Genomic DNA, 17,141 nt, shown 5'->3' with positions numbered 1-17,141 from the left:
AAATTAGTAATGAAAAGTCGGTTACGCAAAATCCCAGTTTTCTGCATTAAGTTTTCGGGGTAGGGTTTTATTAAAAACCAAAAAAATCCATATGATCTTGAAGCTCAATAAATGCGCAACTTTTTCTGAAATTATGTGACTCCGTGATTCATTAATCATTGAAAAAATACAGTTGAAAATTTTAACAAAAATCATCGAGAACGAATTTTATAGACGTTAAAGTAAAAATTTCATTGTTATAAGAAAGGTTTTGAGGCTCTGTATTTAACAAATTTATAGGAAATTTAATGCTCTTTCGTTTCGAATAAGCAGATTTGTTGTAGGATAAAGGATAGAAAAGTTACGGCCGTTTTTATGGTGAAAAACGCGAATATCAACGGAAAAAATGCAGATATCTTGGACACTATTGAGAATCGGGCCAAAGTGAAGGGAATATTTTTTGTTGCATTTGAGCTGCTGAATCATCTCCCGAAGTTTCGACCACTCCTCCGCATACACCCTGTACACCCTGTATATGTATCTTCTAAAAATGTCAAACAATAAATTGAATTAGTTCATTTATTCTTTTGTTTTGTTTTCATTTAAGGTGCATCAACACTGGCGGTCATTGGCGCTCTCAGTGCAATGCAAGCCTACAAACAGGGTTCTCACGTCACTGCTGCACTTTACTGTAAAGTGAACTGTAGGATGGGAAGAGAAAAATCTAAAGTCAGGCTGGACTGGCACCCAGGATTCAATGCACTACCCATTGTGCCGAACTCTCCACTATTATTAAAATAATTAGATAATTAACATTTTTACTCTCCTTTAAATTTTACTTTACTTCACTTGTGCTCTTTTTAAAATAACTCATTCAATTACTCTCTGAATGTACACAAACATTAGGATTTCAAACATGTCAAATTTTCTGAAACTGAATTTAGCCCGGATGTTTTTGTAAAGTAAAAGTAAAGGCCTATATTTTTGTTCAGGTTTGGCTTAACGTCCAACTACCAATTAGGTTTCGAGGACAGGAGGGGAAGCACATACGAGGTGTGGCTTTAAATAACGAGACTATTGCTATAAAACATTTTATTTTAAATTTATACATAATTAGTTATTATCACCTTCAATATACACCCCTCCCCTATCCCTACAATGCTCCATGCGAATTTACCATTGTTCGAAACAGTGCTGGAAGTCTTTTTCTGTGAGCTCCTGCATGACGCGTACCGCTTTTTCTTTCACAGCTTCAACGGACAGAAATCGTGTTCCTTTTAATGTAGATTTGACTTTAGGGAACAGATAAAAGTCACAAGGGGCCAGGTCAGGCGAATAAGGCGGATGGCCTAAAACTGGGATTTTGTACTTGGCTAGAAACGTCTTGACAGACAATGCAGTGTGAGCCGGCGCATTGTCTTGATGGAGAACCTACGACTTGTTCTTCCACAAATCGGGTCGTTTTTTCCTTACTCTTTCACGGAGTTGAGCAAGTACCTCACGGTAGTAATGTTGATGAATTATAATCGATATTTTCATCCGTTTTGGACGTGGAAGGGCGACCCTGGCGGTCATCATCTCCGACGTCGTCTCGGCCATCTTGGAAACGCTTGAACCACTCAAAAACTCACGCACATGATTATCATTCATCGCCATAAACTTCTTTCAATAAAAGATAAGTTTCAGTAGCGGTTTTATCAAGTTTAGATGTGAAATTTCACAATTGGTTGCTCTACTAGGTGTGTAGTATCATGTTTTCGGCAAAACGAAACTAACACCTCTTACACAAACGACGGTTCCGGTCAGACAGATTTCTCTACAAACACGTGAGACGCTGCAATCGAAAGAGACGGCTTTACGCTGCACAGCTGTCGGTCGTTAGGATTTGGCGCATGCATAGTTCTTCTGTAGCAACATCAGTCTCGATATTTAATAGCCACACCTCGTACTTTACTATTAATATTTTTCCTAATATACGCGGGATTCGAACTGGGGTTCGCACAAATCCACGCTTTATCACCACCAGCATCAGAAAAATTGAATTTAGATTTTTCTCTTTCGATAAGCTTCTGCAATTCCCTTGGCAAATTGAGTTCTTCAGTGCTACTAAAATGAGAAAACACTATCCTCAAATAGTGCAATGAGAAATTCCCGCCAATGGTCTTGGCGAACAAAATTAAAATTTAAAAACAATTAGATTTTTGCAATTAAATAAATAAAAATATGAGATTGTTTTGAGCAATGCTTTAAATGCGTGGAGTAATTAATATTTAAGTGCAGATTTTCTTAAAGGAAAACGGTTTAGTAAATATACACTTCTGTAGATGATACTACGAGGGTCGTTTGAAAAGTCCGTGCAAAAATAAAAACTACTTAATTTTTTGGGGTAAACCTTTTTTATTTTTCAACATAGTCTCCTTTTAGGCTTATACACTTCGTCCAACGCTGCTCTAGTTTGTTGATCCCTTCCGAATAATAGGATTTGTCCAAGTCTGAAAAATAGCCATTCGTTTCTGCAATCACCTCCTCGTTTGAATAAAATCTTTTTCCCGCCAGCAATTTCTTCATATTGGGGAACAAATAGTAGTCCGAGGGAGCCAAGTCTGGAGAATAGGGGGGATGTGAAACGAGTTGGACCCTATTTCCATTAATTTTGCGACCACAACTGCTGAGGTGTGAGCTGGTGCGTTGTCGTGATGGAAAAGGACTTTTTTGTGGGCCAATCTTGGGCGTTTTTCTTGCAACTCGGTTTTCAAACGGTCCAAAACGATGAATAATATGCACCTGTAATAGTTTTACCCTTTTCCAGATAGTCGATGAGGATTATTGCTTGCGAATCCCAAAAGACAGTCGCCATAATCTTTCCGGCCGAAGGAACGGTCTTCGCCTTTTTTGGCGCAGATTCCCCCTTGGTAACCCATTGTTTAGATTGTTCTTTGGTCTCAGGAGTGTAGTGATGTATCCATGTTTCATCCACAGTGACGAAACGACGCTTAAAGTCCTGCGGATTCTTCTGGAACAGCTGTAAACCGTCCTTGCGACATTTCACACGATTACGTTTTTGGTCAAGCGTGAGCAATCGCGGCACCCATCTTGCGGATAGCTTTGTCATGTCCAAATGTTGATGCAAAATATTATGCACCCGTTCATTCGAGATGCCCACAGCACTAGCAATCTCACGCACCTTCACTCTTCTGTCATCCATCACCATATCATGGATTTTATCAATGATTTCTGGAGTAGTAACCTCAACAGGGCGTCCAGAACGTTCAGCGTCACTTGTGCCCATATGGCCACTCCGAAAATTTTGAAACCACTTATAAACTGTTCTAATCGAAGGTGCAGAATCACCATAATGTTTATCAAGCTTCTCTTTAGTCTCCTGAGGCGTTTTGCCTTTCATAAAGTAGTGTTTAATCAACACACGAAATTCTTTTTCGTCTATTTTTTGAAAATCACTCGACTTCCTCGATTCAAACGAATGCCAAACACAAAGAAATAGACCGATCTGACTGAAACTTGGTGTGTGTTCTTCCAAGAGATGCTACTAACTAAACATAACCTCGATACGCGCCAGTGGTGCTATCTCTCTGACTTTGCACGGACTTTTCAAACGACCCACGTATTTCTTGTAAGTTTTGTGACTGCTTTAAGAAATATAGTTTAAATTTTTTTTATTTAATATTTACAAATTTAAAATTACAATTATATTGTATATTTTAAATATCTAAAGAACTTAAAATAACCTGAGATCATGCACTGGAATAGGTTGTGTTATAAGAAATTCCATTAATTCTATACTTAGCTTCATAAATCTTGACTTTTTTCAACTTCTTCCTTTAGTTGAAATTTCTTTACACTTTTAGATATATTCCATTACACAATACAGCTTTTATACTTTAAAGAAAACTTTTTCATTTCTTTAAAATTATTGTACTTTATTTCAATTTTTTTTTCTCTCTCGCTTTGAAAAACATTTTCGCAAATAAGGAAAATTAAAACTATGGTTAGGTCCGCAGTGTTAGATAATATCTTGGATTTTATCAATCATTTCACGCATATTTTGTTGTATTGATTAAGCAAGTGTAGTGTGAGGCAGAAACTTAAGAGAAATTGAAATATCTACTCCTAGCCGATTAATGATGGATTTAGGTTCGAATCCGACAATAAATATGCGTGTTACGATAGGATAAAAACAAAAGCTAAAACTGAAACGCTTAATTTCAAATGTCGTAAATTGGGAATTCATAAATCAACTATTTGTTCATTTAAGACGCGTCGATATAATAATAATAATAATAATAATAATTTTATTGCTTTCAAGTTTTCACCAAAGCAAGCGGGTGACCATACAAGCTGATAAACATATAAACATTTCAAAATATTAATTTGACACTAGTGCTGGGGTTCTTTGAAATCCTGTAAAAATAGTGAAATTCACATAAAAAATACATATGGGTATAAGTAACCTTATTAGATAATATAATGGAATTCTTCAGCATCTTAACATATAGATAAATGACGATAATTATAATGATATTTTGAAGAAATGAATGTTATGTCAGAGAATAATTCAAGCACAAAAGTACAAGAGGGACAACAATAGTACATGTTTAAGCCCTACAATAATATTGATCTTACTCTTAATCCCTGGATAGTAAATTTACAAATATTGTTTGCTTTGATATCATCTAAGCACAATAATTTTTCAAATTGGACTAAGTTAGAAACCTGCTCCTCTTTAAAATAACATTGTAAGAATTTATTTCTCAACCAGTTTAAAATTTTACGTTTTGTAAAGAAATGACAAAGATCGTCCTAGGCTCATTACACAATTTACATTGGCTTTCAGGAAAAAATGTGTGTTTCAGTCCAATAATAAATAATCGAACAGATTTTTTAGAAGCTAGTCTAATCTGAGAAATAATTCTAATTTGACTGATTTGAGGAATTGGAATTCAGGCGCCACGGTAGCCGAGAGGTTAGAGGCGTCAATATCACTGGAGATCGTTGGCGCCCGGATCTTTTATTTTTCGAACAGTTATTTGTTAGAAGCTTCTAGAAAGAGAAAATCTATCGACTTGCAGCTGGATTCGAACCCGGAATCTCTGCTGGAAATTCAGTAAGCTATTATAGCCATTGAGCTATTCCCTTTCATAAATAAGCTTCATTCTTTTTTAGCCTTAAACTTTATCTCCAAAAAATTTGGCAAATTACGAGGGTCGTTTGAAAAGTCCGTGCAAGGTCAGAGAGATAGCACTACTGGCGCGTATCGAGGTTATGTTTAGTTAGTAGCATCTCTTGGAAGAACACACACCAAGTTTCAGCCAGATTGGTCTATTTCTTTGTGTTTGGCATTCGTTTGAATCGAGGAAGTCGAGTGATTTTCTCACGCTTGACCAAAAACGAAATCGTGTGAAGTGTTGCAAGGACGGTTTGCAGCTGTTCCAGAAGAATCCGCATGACTTTAAGCGTCGTTTCGTCACTGTGGATGAAACATGGATACATCACTACACTCCTGAGACCAAAGAACAATCTAAACAATGGGTTACCAAGGGGGAATCTGCGCCAAAAAAGGCGAAGACCGTTCCTTCGGCCGGAAAGATTATGGCGACTGTCTTTTGGGATTCGCAAGGAATAATCCTCATCGACTATCTGGAAAAGGGTAAAACTATTACAGGTGCATATTATTCATCGTTATTGGACCGTTTGAAAACCGAGTTGCAAGAAAAACGCCCAAGATTGGCCCACAAAAAAGTCCTTTTCCATCACGACAACGCACCAGCTCACACCTCAGCAGTTGTGGTCGCAAAATTAATGGAAATAGGGTCCAACTCGTTTCACATCCCCCCTATTCTCCAGACTTGGCTCCCTCGGACTACTATTTGTTCCCCAATATGAAGAAATTGCTGGCGGGAAAAAGATTTTATTCAAACGAGGAGGTGATTGCAGAAACGAATGGCTATTTTTCAGACTTGGACAAATCCTATTATTCGGAAGGGATCAACAAACTAGAGCAGCGTTGGACGAAGTGTATAAACCTAAAAAGAGACTATGTTGAAAAATAAAAAAGGTTTACCCCAAAAAATTAAGTAGTTTTTATTTTTGCACGGACTTTTCAAACGACCCTCGTATGTTAAATATTTTTCAACATGTGCCTTATCATCTTTCTGTAGGACTCGAATATCATTTGGAGTTTAAGTCTTAAAATAAATCAAAGAGAAAAACTTTGTTTATACATTTGATTGGTTTTCTTTTTATTTCCACGAGTTTTTGCCAGTAAATAGTAAGATCTAAAAATCATTTCCAAAAAAAAAAATACGTTTTCTTCGTAAAACATCAAAAAGCTAAGGAACTCTTTTTTCTTTCTTTTATTTCTTCCTATTTTATGTTAGGCTTACAACAGATTGCTCGCGCATAAAGAAAAACCATAATAGTCACATTTCGCATAAATCTTTTTTTGCTACTTTTATGGTCCATTTATATTTCAAGATGGTTTCCCCAAACATAAAACATGTAAATACACATCTATGACTATGACATTGTTATTTGCATCCACCTTAGTAATAAAGCTAGCCTATCTATTATGTCTGGATAAGTAGACAAGTACACTGAGGTGACAATTTTTATTCGTTTCAGAGCACGGGGGAATGATAATTATTTTTAAATACAGTTTTTACACTCCAGCGCAACGATAGATGAAGCAAATACTCATTTATTAGAATTAAATTATTTCTAGAAAATTATATTTTAGCTTCAATGCAATAAATAATGATTTAGCGCCATTCCTAAGCCTAATGTTGTCAAAAAAGCTAGCGGTCGGCTAACACATCATCTATTTGAGTATGTCCAGTTCAGAACAGTAAAACTGAACTAATTTCAAGCCAAGCTCACTCGTCAAATTCAATCTGCCATCAATTTTTGTGTAGACAATCAAAATAGTGAAATCCATGCGAATTGTAAGTTTCTTTTGCTCTTAAATGTTTGATTTTTCCTATAAAACACATGGGTAGACGTTTTTCCAATAAATGTAAGATTGCTAAAGGCAAATATAAAAGATCACTTTAAAGTCAATTATTAAAAAGATAAGGGATAATTGGAAAAAATGCATTATAACTTTCATTACACAACAATCAAGTGAAATGCAAAAAGGTTAGTTGGAACTAACACCTCGTGTTGTAGTATAAAAATTAGTAATTGTCATCGATTCGTTCTCATTCTAGGTTGTACTTAAACTTCTCTCTTTGCAATAAATGTAATTACAAAATTGGACTATTTTGCTTTTAAAACTAGGTCAGAAATTCAGTGTGTCATTAAATAAGCAAACGGAATTGAAGAGCGGTTTAATCATTTCTTTTATTTTTATTTATTTTGATTTTAATTTTTTTTTGTGGGTGCTAGAAATCAATAACCTTACAATGTTTTGACCATGTCGTGTGATTGTTAAACGATTCGCCATTGTTAACGCAAGGGTTTTCTGCCTCATTCACTTTATTATTATTACATTAAATTATGTTTATATTGAAATAGACGCCATGAAATTTAGTACAATATGCGTGTTAGCTTTTACGAAAACGAAATCATGTTCAACCATATTGTTATCCATAATTAGCCACTGTTTAACTTCGTCTCTATAGCCAGATTGCAATCTCACTATTCAAATAAACAGTAATTTTATAATACACTTTACTAATGTCTGCTAGACATGGTTTAAAACCAATTTATTGTACAAATTTATGTGCACTTTTTGTAGAAAATAATTTTAAGTTATTTACTTTTATAAAGTAAAAATGTTTTCTTATAAATCTTTCAATTCCTACTTATACTTGTCTGACATCTGAGATTGGCAAATCATTTCTTATAAAATACCTAAATTGCTTATTACTGTTCATTAATTTGTTACATCTTCATTCATTGATTTTTTTTGTTTTGTTCATATTCCATAACTTCTTGAATCACATCCCCAATATATTTTGTAAAAAATACTGTATATGGTCATTATCATTGATTATTATAAATACCAATATTATCTGCTGAATTAATATCTTTATTGCCTTTCAATTCTTTTCAATACATTCTTGTAATTCATTGGATTAATGATGGGGAGTTACTCTTATTTGAAATGTAATATTATCTGAAATTTTAATTAATTTAAAAAAAAAAATGTAGCTTTTAATATTATATTAAATGTCAAATTATTGAATAAACAGAATAAGTGAAATGAAAGAACCTGGTTTTACGTGTGAGTCACGAGGAATAGCAATATTGATTACGATTTTTGTGTAAATTGAATTCCTGAAATTAATTTATTTGCAGTAAACGTTGTATATAACTAAATCCATTAAAATAGGCAATATTTGGTGAAAATAAATATCCTACCTTTCATGTACAGTATAAAACATAAAATTCAAGCTGTAATAGAAAATGTAGTAGGCATTAATTGTTTATTTTAACGATAACAAAAAATTTATTCAATTATTCAAATTGTAGTGTGTATGTTCAACGAAATTGTTCAATATGCTATAAATAAAACAAAATGTAGTGATTCAGGTGACGAACATTACCATTTCTTGCAAACTTTTCTTGGAATTAACCAAATGTGCTTTAAGGACTTCAATAGTTTCAGAAAAAAACTTTTAGGGCAGAGTTTCACGGATAGTTAGTTTTCTCGAAATAGAAGTGTAAAATTATCGAAAAAATGGCGACGATCATTTCTTTTCAACTCTTCTTTTCTATCTGGATGCAGTGATTGAAAATAACCCAAAAAAAGTAAAGTTAACATTTTTCAACAAAGCACTTCTATTATCACAGCCTGACCGAACGCATTTCACTTGTAATCCTACTAACATGACTACTATAGTTTACAGGGTCGTAAGACTTCGTACAATTTCCTTTAGAAAAGTGTAAGCTGGGAATGAAATGACTGGGATTTTGCTGTGTCAAGGACAAAAGGAGACTTTTTTACTGAAGGAAGTTAGAGACAATAAGAAATTTGAATTAAATCTTCATGTTGTTGAGTTTGGTGCGATAAACAGTCTGTACATTGAGATACTTGCACAATTTATAGATAGTCAAGTGTAGAGAATTCTTTAAATGTTTGTTTAAGAAACTTCGTCTTAAGTATGGTGTGCGTATTTCAAGTTCATCATACCAAAAAGCACCGTTTATGAATTCATTTGAAGGATATACAAGGAATATAAATTTAAAAAAAGTTCACCAGTTTATATTTCTCGATGAATAATTCGTTTTCAGCATCTAGGAAATCCAGTCGCTTACTTTTAGCAAGAGAAGGTATTTGCGCTAAATAGTGTAACATTATCCATATACGAGGTGTGTTCAAAAAGTAACGGGAATTTTCGTTTTTTGAAAAAAATATTTATTTATTCATCTACATTAATATTGTCGCCTTCAAAGTAGTCCCCTTCGCATACAATACACTTGTGCCAGCGCTTTTTCCAATCCTCGAAACACTTCTGAAACTCGATCTTTGTGATAGCTTTCAGCTCTTTCAGCGATTTCTTTTTTAATGTCATCTATGCTTGTAAAACGACGGCCTTTTAATGTTCTCTTTATGTTTGGAAATAGAAAAAAGTCACATGGAGCCATGTCTGGCGAATATGGAGGCTGGGGCATCGTTAAAGTTTTGTTTTTGGCCAAAAATTCACGAACAAGCAATGAAGTGTGAGCAGGTGCATTATCGTGGTGCAAAATCCATGAATTGTTTTGCCACAAATCCGGGCGTTTTTTTCGGATTGCTTCACGCAAACGGCGTTGAACTTGTAGGTAGTACTCCTTATTGATTGTTTGACCTTGTGGCAAGAATTCATGATGCACTAAGCCATTAAAATCGAAGAACACAGTGAGCATAACCTCCACTGGGACGATTGAGCCTTAGTTTCGACATCATATCCGTAAACCCATGTTTCGTCACCTGTTATAACACGTTTCAGTAGATCCGCATCGTTGTCGACTTCATTGAGTGACTCTTGAGCAACTTCCATTCTCCGCTGTTTTTGTTCGAAATTCAACAATTTTGGAACAAATTTTGCTGCCACACGTTTCATACCCAAAACATCCGAAAAAATTTCATGGCATGAGCCAATTGATATGGCAACATCATCAGCGACTTCTCTGATTGTGATTCGGCGATCGTTCATAACCATTTCTTTCACTTTTTTCACGTTTTCATCGGTTGTTGATGTGCTTGGACGTCCAGGTCGTTCGTCATCTTCAACGTTTTCGCGGCCATCTTGGAAACGCTTATACCACTCGTAAATCCTTGTTTTACTCATAGCAGACTCACCATATGCCTTTATTAACATTTCACACACTTTATTTCATTTTTTACGCAAAATTTAATACAAATTCTTTGATCCATTTTTTTTAACAAACAAAAATCGCCAAGCTCGAAAAACACGTCTAACCTTAACGGCTGCCACTTAAGAAGTAAACAATGAATATTACTGAAAATTTTATCGTACTTCAGGGGCATGTGTACCAACATAATAAAAAAAAAATTTTACAATCAGACTCTCCAAACCCGCGAAATTTAAAAATTCCCGTTACTTTTTGAACACACCTCGTATGTTTTGATTAAAATATGAGCATTCATTATTTTCCTAATATCTAGAATGTTCCAATCATGTCGGTTAATCTGTGGCTTAATTCTAAAGATGGAAGTGTATGATCGGGAGTTGAAATATTCTGAGCTAGCTGATTAGAATTTTAAGAATGCCAGATGAAACATTACTTAAGTAAATTTTCCTAAATTATAATTAATTGGCAAACAAGCAATCAATAAGTGAACTAAATAGGCCCAGTCAGGTGTGAGATCTTACCATTTAAAAATAAAATAATAAAAAATCCTTCAATAATAAAATTGTGAAGGTTATAATGTATGGTAAAATTTTCCTCCAAAGAAAATTTGACATTTACAGTAAAGGAAAAGTTTTCTGATTGTTTTTTTTTTCTCACCAGATTTTTTTTTATTATAAATTTTAATAAGTCTAATAAACATTTTCTTTTTCACTTTTTATTCCAGTTGGCGGCTGGTTGTTTGAAGCGCCCCTGGTGATAAAGGTTGTTTTAATTAAAATCAACTCCAGCTCAGTGCTCTCCATTATGAATAATTAATGTACACTTTATTTATCAACGCTGTTGATTATGAATATTGTGGCTTCAAACTTATAAACTTCAGTCTGTTTTTCAAATTAAAGTATAAAATTAGAAGATTCCTGGTAATAATGTTATTAAATAATTTAAAAAGTAAGTCAATAATTTAGCCACATTATGTATTCTCAAAGGTACAGTTCTTAAATTACCAGAGCCAATTTTGTTCAGACATGATATTTTTCCCAAAGAAGCCTAACTTTAATGGGAAAATACCTATGGTTATCTTCAAAATCGGAGAATCTCAGAATTGTTCCTTTTTTTTTCCAAAGATAATAAAACATTATCTTAATTCACCAATTTTGTAGATTGTGCAAAGTTGATCTGGTTAAATTAAAGAAGATGCATCTCGTTTAAGCTGTACAGTTTATATCGTCGGATGTTCAATAATTTTCTAGGTATTGCACATTTTAAGGGAAGGTGGGGGAATATAGTGCATCGGGTAATATCGCGCAGATGAGATTTAAGGAAACGGTTTGTGTGAAGATAGTAACCATAGTGCTTCTACCTAGGAGTCAAAAAAATGAGGTAGAACAACTCAACTCCCGTCAACATATCGACACAGGTGTTGACGCTGTGTGTATGTAACCGTTTCGTCAAATTTTATTATAGATTTTTGCACGTCTTCTATACACGGTGAGGTCTGACATAAATATTTTTCGTTTTCATTAGCTGGCTAGTTTTATTAGTAGATAGACTAGCTCTCAGTTCCAGCCAAGTATTACTATTTTAAATAAATTTTGTAGTTGCTATGGCTTGCTTTTAGGAATAGCGCTATCCGGGGGTAATATCGCGCATTAATCACGAAAATTGTCAGCGCTTCAGTTTTTTAACTTCTTAAAGACTTTTTTAGGTATTCCTGACTTTTTTTGGGTTTTCCTTTATTTATACATCTTGATAAGCTGTGATTTAAAGAATGAGCACACGAACTGTAAGTTAAGTTTTGATATTTTTCAATAATTACCTTGGTTTCAACTTGTTTTCAAACACATGCAATGATTAACATTCATATTGTTTATTATTAAGTATTTATGTTTGTATTAACAGTAACAATTTTTTTGTTTGTTTGTTTGTTTGTTGGCTTCCTGTCCGTGCAGATTAGCCAGGGATGTACTAGTGTATTATTTAATGGGATGTGTTATGAGTACTATTGTTATTTTTGTTTTAGTTGCTGATATGTTTTATTTTTTAATTTTTATTTTCAAAGTTCGATTTTGTTTTTGGTAATGAATTGGAAAATAGCCAGATACGTTTCGAATATTGGTTCTGTGAAAATGGTATGCAGGTTGGCAGGAAGTGGGCATATCGCTTTGATGACTGCATTCCATAGTTTGTCCCTATCATCCTGGTGACTATTGCAATCGAGGATCAGGTGGTTGGCGTCTATAATTGTATCAGAAGGGCAAGAGCAAATTGGAGGGACTGAAATTCCTATACGGCTGAGATGGTGGGGCGAGAAGTTATGGTTGAAGCGCAGTCGTGTCAAAGTAGTAGTGAACTTTCTACCTTCTGCGAAGTCAGAGTACCGCGGTTTTTCAGGTATTGTCGGCTGCAGTGAAGTGTAAAATTTACCTTTGGCATATTTTGATTTTTCGTAATCTATAGACCATGCCCTGTAGTAGGAACGTTTAGAGAAGTTCTTTATATCTGAAGGTAACAGTTTCTCGAGCTTTATATTCTCCAGGCGTATTGCCTCTTTTGCCTTAGAGTCTGCAATTTCATTGCCAGTTATCCCTGAGTGGCCCCTAATCCATATCAATCGAACTGTCTTTCCGCTAAGACCCGCTCTCTTCAGGAGGTGGACAGTTTCGAGCACCGTGAAATCGGCTTTATGCCCGGGGCATTTAAGCTTGTTGAGCACACTCTTGCTATCAGAAAGTATGACAACTGTTTGTGCCTCTGTCGAGGCCACTAGATTTGCGCATTTATTGATGGCAGTGAGTTCAGCCGAAAAGACTGAGGCATGGCGGTGTAACTTATATAGTCTACTGAGGTTGGTTTGCGAGTCATACACTGAGCATGCCACCCCTTCAGGGGATTTAGACCCATCAGTGTAGAGGAAGTACGCACTTGGGAACCTGGCATTTAGTTTTGCCGATAAGTATTCATTATTTGCCGATTCAGAGATACTTTTATCGTACTGGTAGAAGTTAGTTATGACACATTCTGGAGCTCCCAGTGTACACTCAAGGTCAAAAGAAAATGTTGGGAGATGGGTACTCCGGTGTAGGGACAGCATGAATTGCGACAGAGACCAGAACTGATGTACAAGAATTGGTGTACTTTTTTTATACCAATAACTTTCAGTGAGGATTCGGGGAGCTAGTCTGCTTATTTTCTGAATGACGGGTTGATTCAACAAGGGCAGTCTGTCAGCGATGTAGCGCGATGCTAGTAGGTTCCTTCTTATTTTCAAAGGAGGTTCCTTCGCCTCCGTTAGTAGGGCGTTAATGGGGGTTGAGTTGAGAGCGCCCAGGCATGTACGAAGGTGATTTTAAAATCGGTTAGTTAAATTGCTTTCACGCTGTAATTATAGATGATAAATTAAACAAACTTTTTGAAGTTTCAGGTGCGCGGTATTACCCAATATGTGGGGGAATATCGCGCAAACGCACTATTTTAGTTATTCATTTTTTATTATTCTTCAGGATTATTAATAATGTTGATGTACCACCCAGCGTTAAAATAAATGATACTTTTCTGATTGGCCGTTGCATTAAGGTAATCAAGCCAATTGAACAAGAAATACAGCGATTTCCCCTTAAGTGCGTGATATCCCCCCACCTTCCCCTATATATTTTTAATATTTCATGATTTCTACCTCCATATAAAAATGATTCTCCTACAAACAAGGGCAATACATTTGTTTTACAAATAAATTTTCTTACTAAATAATTTTTTTACTAATTAATTTTTTATACTGAAAGAGATAGTATAAACTTGAAGCTTAAATTAGAAATATTAATACTTTTTAATTAAAAATGTCCGGCAGGACAGTTGTATAAGGGTTGATCGTCAAAAAGTGCTCGAAAAAGCGTAACGTTGATATTTAAAGGGTTTTAAGTGAGAATTTTTATTTTTTCTACCTACCTTCCTAATCTAACAATAAACCAGCCAAAGGTATAAATAAGTGCACCTTTATGGTCAAAAAAAGTTAAGTATCCTTGAAAGTGTAGGAAGAGTCAAAAGCAAAGAAGATATCAGAAATTTATCCGCAGATATCACACCAACGTTATTTATGGTGAAGCCTCGCAAACTGTTGAATGGTTTTGCGCCTTTGATTCAAATCTGCACACAGAATTATATTAAAATTCCTGGAAACTTTATCCACTTTGAGGAGGTTAAATCATACGCAAATTTGGGGAGAGAGAGAACGAACGAACAAATTTTCTAGCTGAATGCTTATTCTAGAAGTAAAGGAATTTATCCTGTGATGTTCAATCTCTTGAGTATTAAAGAGGTAACAAAATGGACAGAAACATTTGATATATTAATGGAACACGTCCGATGTAAGAAAGAATGAAGGGATCACAAAAAGCTTATGAGTTCTAAGAACAAAAGCTCTATCAACTTCAAAGACAAGGTGAAATGGAAAAGTCCTAAGAATCTGAATAATGTGAGTAAAAAGAGGGATTTATTAAAAAAAAGAAGAAAAGTATTTAAAAATATAGAAGACGGTTATGTTTTGAAATAGCTTTACATCATATCACAGATGACATGCAAGTTCAAGATTTTAGAATTTTCAATTATCACTTAGGGTGAAGGGACCAGTAATTCACTGCTTAAGAAAAAATTTGAGTTTAAGATAGAATAACTTCCGTTATTTTGACTCCAGGTGTATTTTGTAAAATTGTACCGCTCCAGTAGGATGTATTTTATTTTATTAATATTTTAAAAGCAGTAAATTCGATCTTTATGTCAACCAAAAATGATTTTTTTTGAAAATAAGTCAATGACCCAGTAATTGACATACCGAATTTTCGGTGGAACCAGTGTTTGACATGGGGTGGGACCAGTAATTGACATACAAATATAATCATGAAACGACATAAGGTATGCATTCAAAATCACTTTTAAATCTAAATAAATCACTTAAATCACTTTTTCAATTAGATTTATAACAAAAATCAGTCTTATTCATAATTAATTACAATCAGTTTTTAAATAGGCAAATCTAAATAATCTAATATTTTTCAACGTTACCCTTTTTTATGCAGTTTTTGACGATCAACGATAGTTTTAATTAAGTCCAAACCAAGACAGGTAATTTGAAGAACAGCCCTTACTTTCAATAGTACCAAGGAGATATTAGCATAACATACTTGTTGGATCGTACACAATGTCTGTCGGCTCGCTTTTATCTCTTTCTTTCAACTCTTCCGCTCTCTTATCCTTTCAAGTTTCGGCTAAATATTTTGTTACTTAAACCTTTTTTTGGGAACTTTTTTGGTTCTCACTTTACCAAACTACCCTACTACCCTACTTCCGATTAGACTATGTGGTCACATCCTTGTTTCATTCATTCCGCCTATAACGCTGCTACCGATCGCAACTACGCGACTTTAGGTTCGAGTTGTTGGCGCTTTCTAGTGAACCAAATTTCTCCTACGCTTCCCTTCTTTTGGAGCGCTTCGCTAATATTTTCCACAATCTGTGCTGCCAGTGTCATTTGCTTCGAAACCAAACTATCTGGATGTAATTCATTCTTACTTTCTGCATCTTTTCAGTATTTTATTGTTTATTATTACTGAGTTACCTCTTGGGCACATGTATATATACATTGTGTGCACGTTCATCGCGTCCCGCCACAGGTTGTAAGCATTCGCACTTATAACAGTAATAAATAAATGAAACGTCAATGAAAAAAAACTAGGTTAAAGAATATATATCTGTTATTGACTCATTAACTTGAAAAAGATAGGTATTAATATAAACATACCTACAAATAAACCACTGATATTCACATAACTAGGTAACCAATTGACAAAAATATGTGTTATTAAAATAGGCACACCATAAAAGAAAAAATGAATGAAAAAACAAAATATTCTTTCGGAATACATAGGAAATGAATATCATAATACCTATATCTTATGTAATTAATTGATAATTAGCCACTTGAAATCACAAGCCATTTGAAAACCTCACACATCAACGGTTTTATTAAATTGGTAACGTTCTCCATAAAGTAGTACAGGGCGATCCAACCTTCACGTCTTTGGGGATTAAAAATGGTTTTCATACCGATTTCATTTTTTTTTAATACAGTTTAGCCTATTTAGCCTATGGGATGCTATATATTCGTCTTCGGTCAACATGTCTGTCAATTAGTAAATACAATAGATCTTACAATCTTTTTTATGTTATTAATGTGTAACATCACAAAGTCACCAACTTCTCCACGTATGTTCGATTTCGCACCTGGTACTTCTCTTGAAGGAACTTCTTTTTTCATCTGGCCGTTTTCTTTGATGGAATTCTATGGTTTAGCCATTTCCTCCCTTTCTTCTTTGTCATGTGGCAAGGACCCAAAACTGAGGGGAATGAGATATTTTCCAACTCCGATAAGTGGGCGTCGTTTTTATTAGTCACGTAGGCCTCGTGAAGCTGTTCGGCGATCTCGACTATTCCAGTTTGTTGTTCATACGTTGTTGTTCTCTACGGAATAATCATTCTGCATGCCCTCTTGAAATAAGGCGTACATTTGCTAATTCATTAATTTAAACATATTTTGTTGGAAGTTTTACTATTTATTTTATGTTGCCGATTTTTATCAATGATTTTATTTTACAATGTATTGAATTTTTAATTATGATAAAATTTATCAACCTATCTTATCATTTTCCCAGGAAGTCAATCACTGGTCTCAAACAAAAAAGCTGTAGGACTAGTAATTGACATACATGTCAATTACTGGGCAGATTGCCGTTTCAAGGACCAGTGATTGACAGCCCCATTTTAATCCTCAATGCTTCTTATAATTAAAAAAAAAA

At 34.6% G+C, this 17,141-nt stretch overlaps 1 protein-coding gene and 1 long non-coding RNA gene across 3 annotated transcripts in view; one reads left to right on the top strand and one right to left on the bottom strand.

Moving 5' to 3' along the window:
• LOC141457328 (uncharacterized) overlaps positions 1-760 on the top strand; it is a 136,725-nt gene extending 135,965 nt beyond the window's left edge. For both annotated transcript variants that reach the window (XR_012460315.1, XR_012460316.1), the window contains one exon: positions 587-760. This is a non-coding gene — a long non-coding RNA (uncharacterized lncRNA). The remainder of the gene's footprint in view (positions 1-586) is intronic.
• The window catches only part of LOC141457327 (uncharacterized), a 315,830-nt gene that overhangs the window by 146,368 nt on the left and 152,321 nt on the right, over positions 1-17,141 (bottom strand). The window lies entirely within an intron of this gene.

This window comes from Rhodnius prolixus, unplaced genomic scaffold (assembly GCF_049639745.1).
Source record: "Rhodnius prolixus isolate KJV_2025 unplaced genomic scaffold, Rpr scaffold_10, whole genome shotgun sequence".
In the NCBI taxonomy this organism is placed as follows: domain Eukaryota; kingdom Metazoa; phylum Arthropoda; class Insecta; order Hemiptera; family Reduviidae; genus Rhodnius; species Rhodnius prolixus.
Note: the sequence above shows the minus strand (reverse complement) of the source record. Positions and strands in the feature narration are given on the sequence as shown.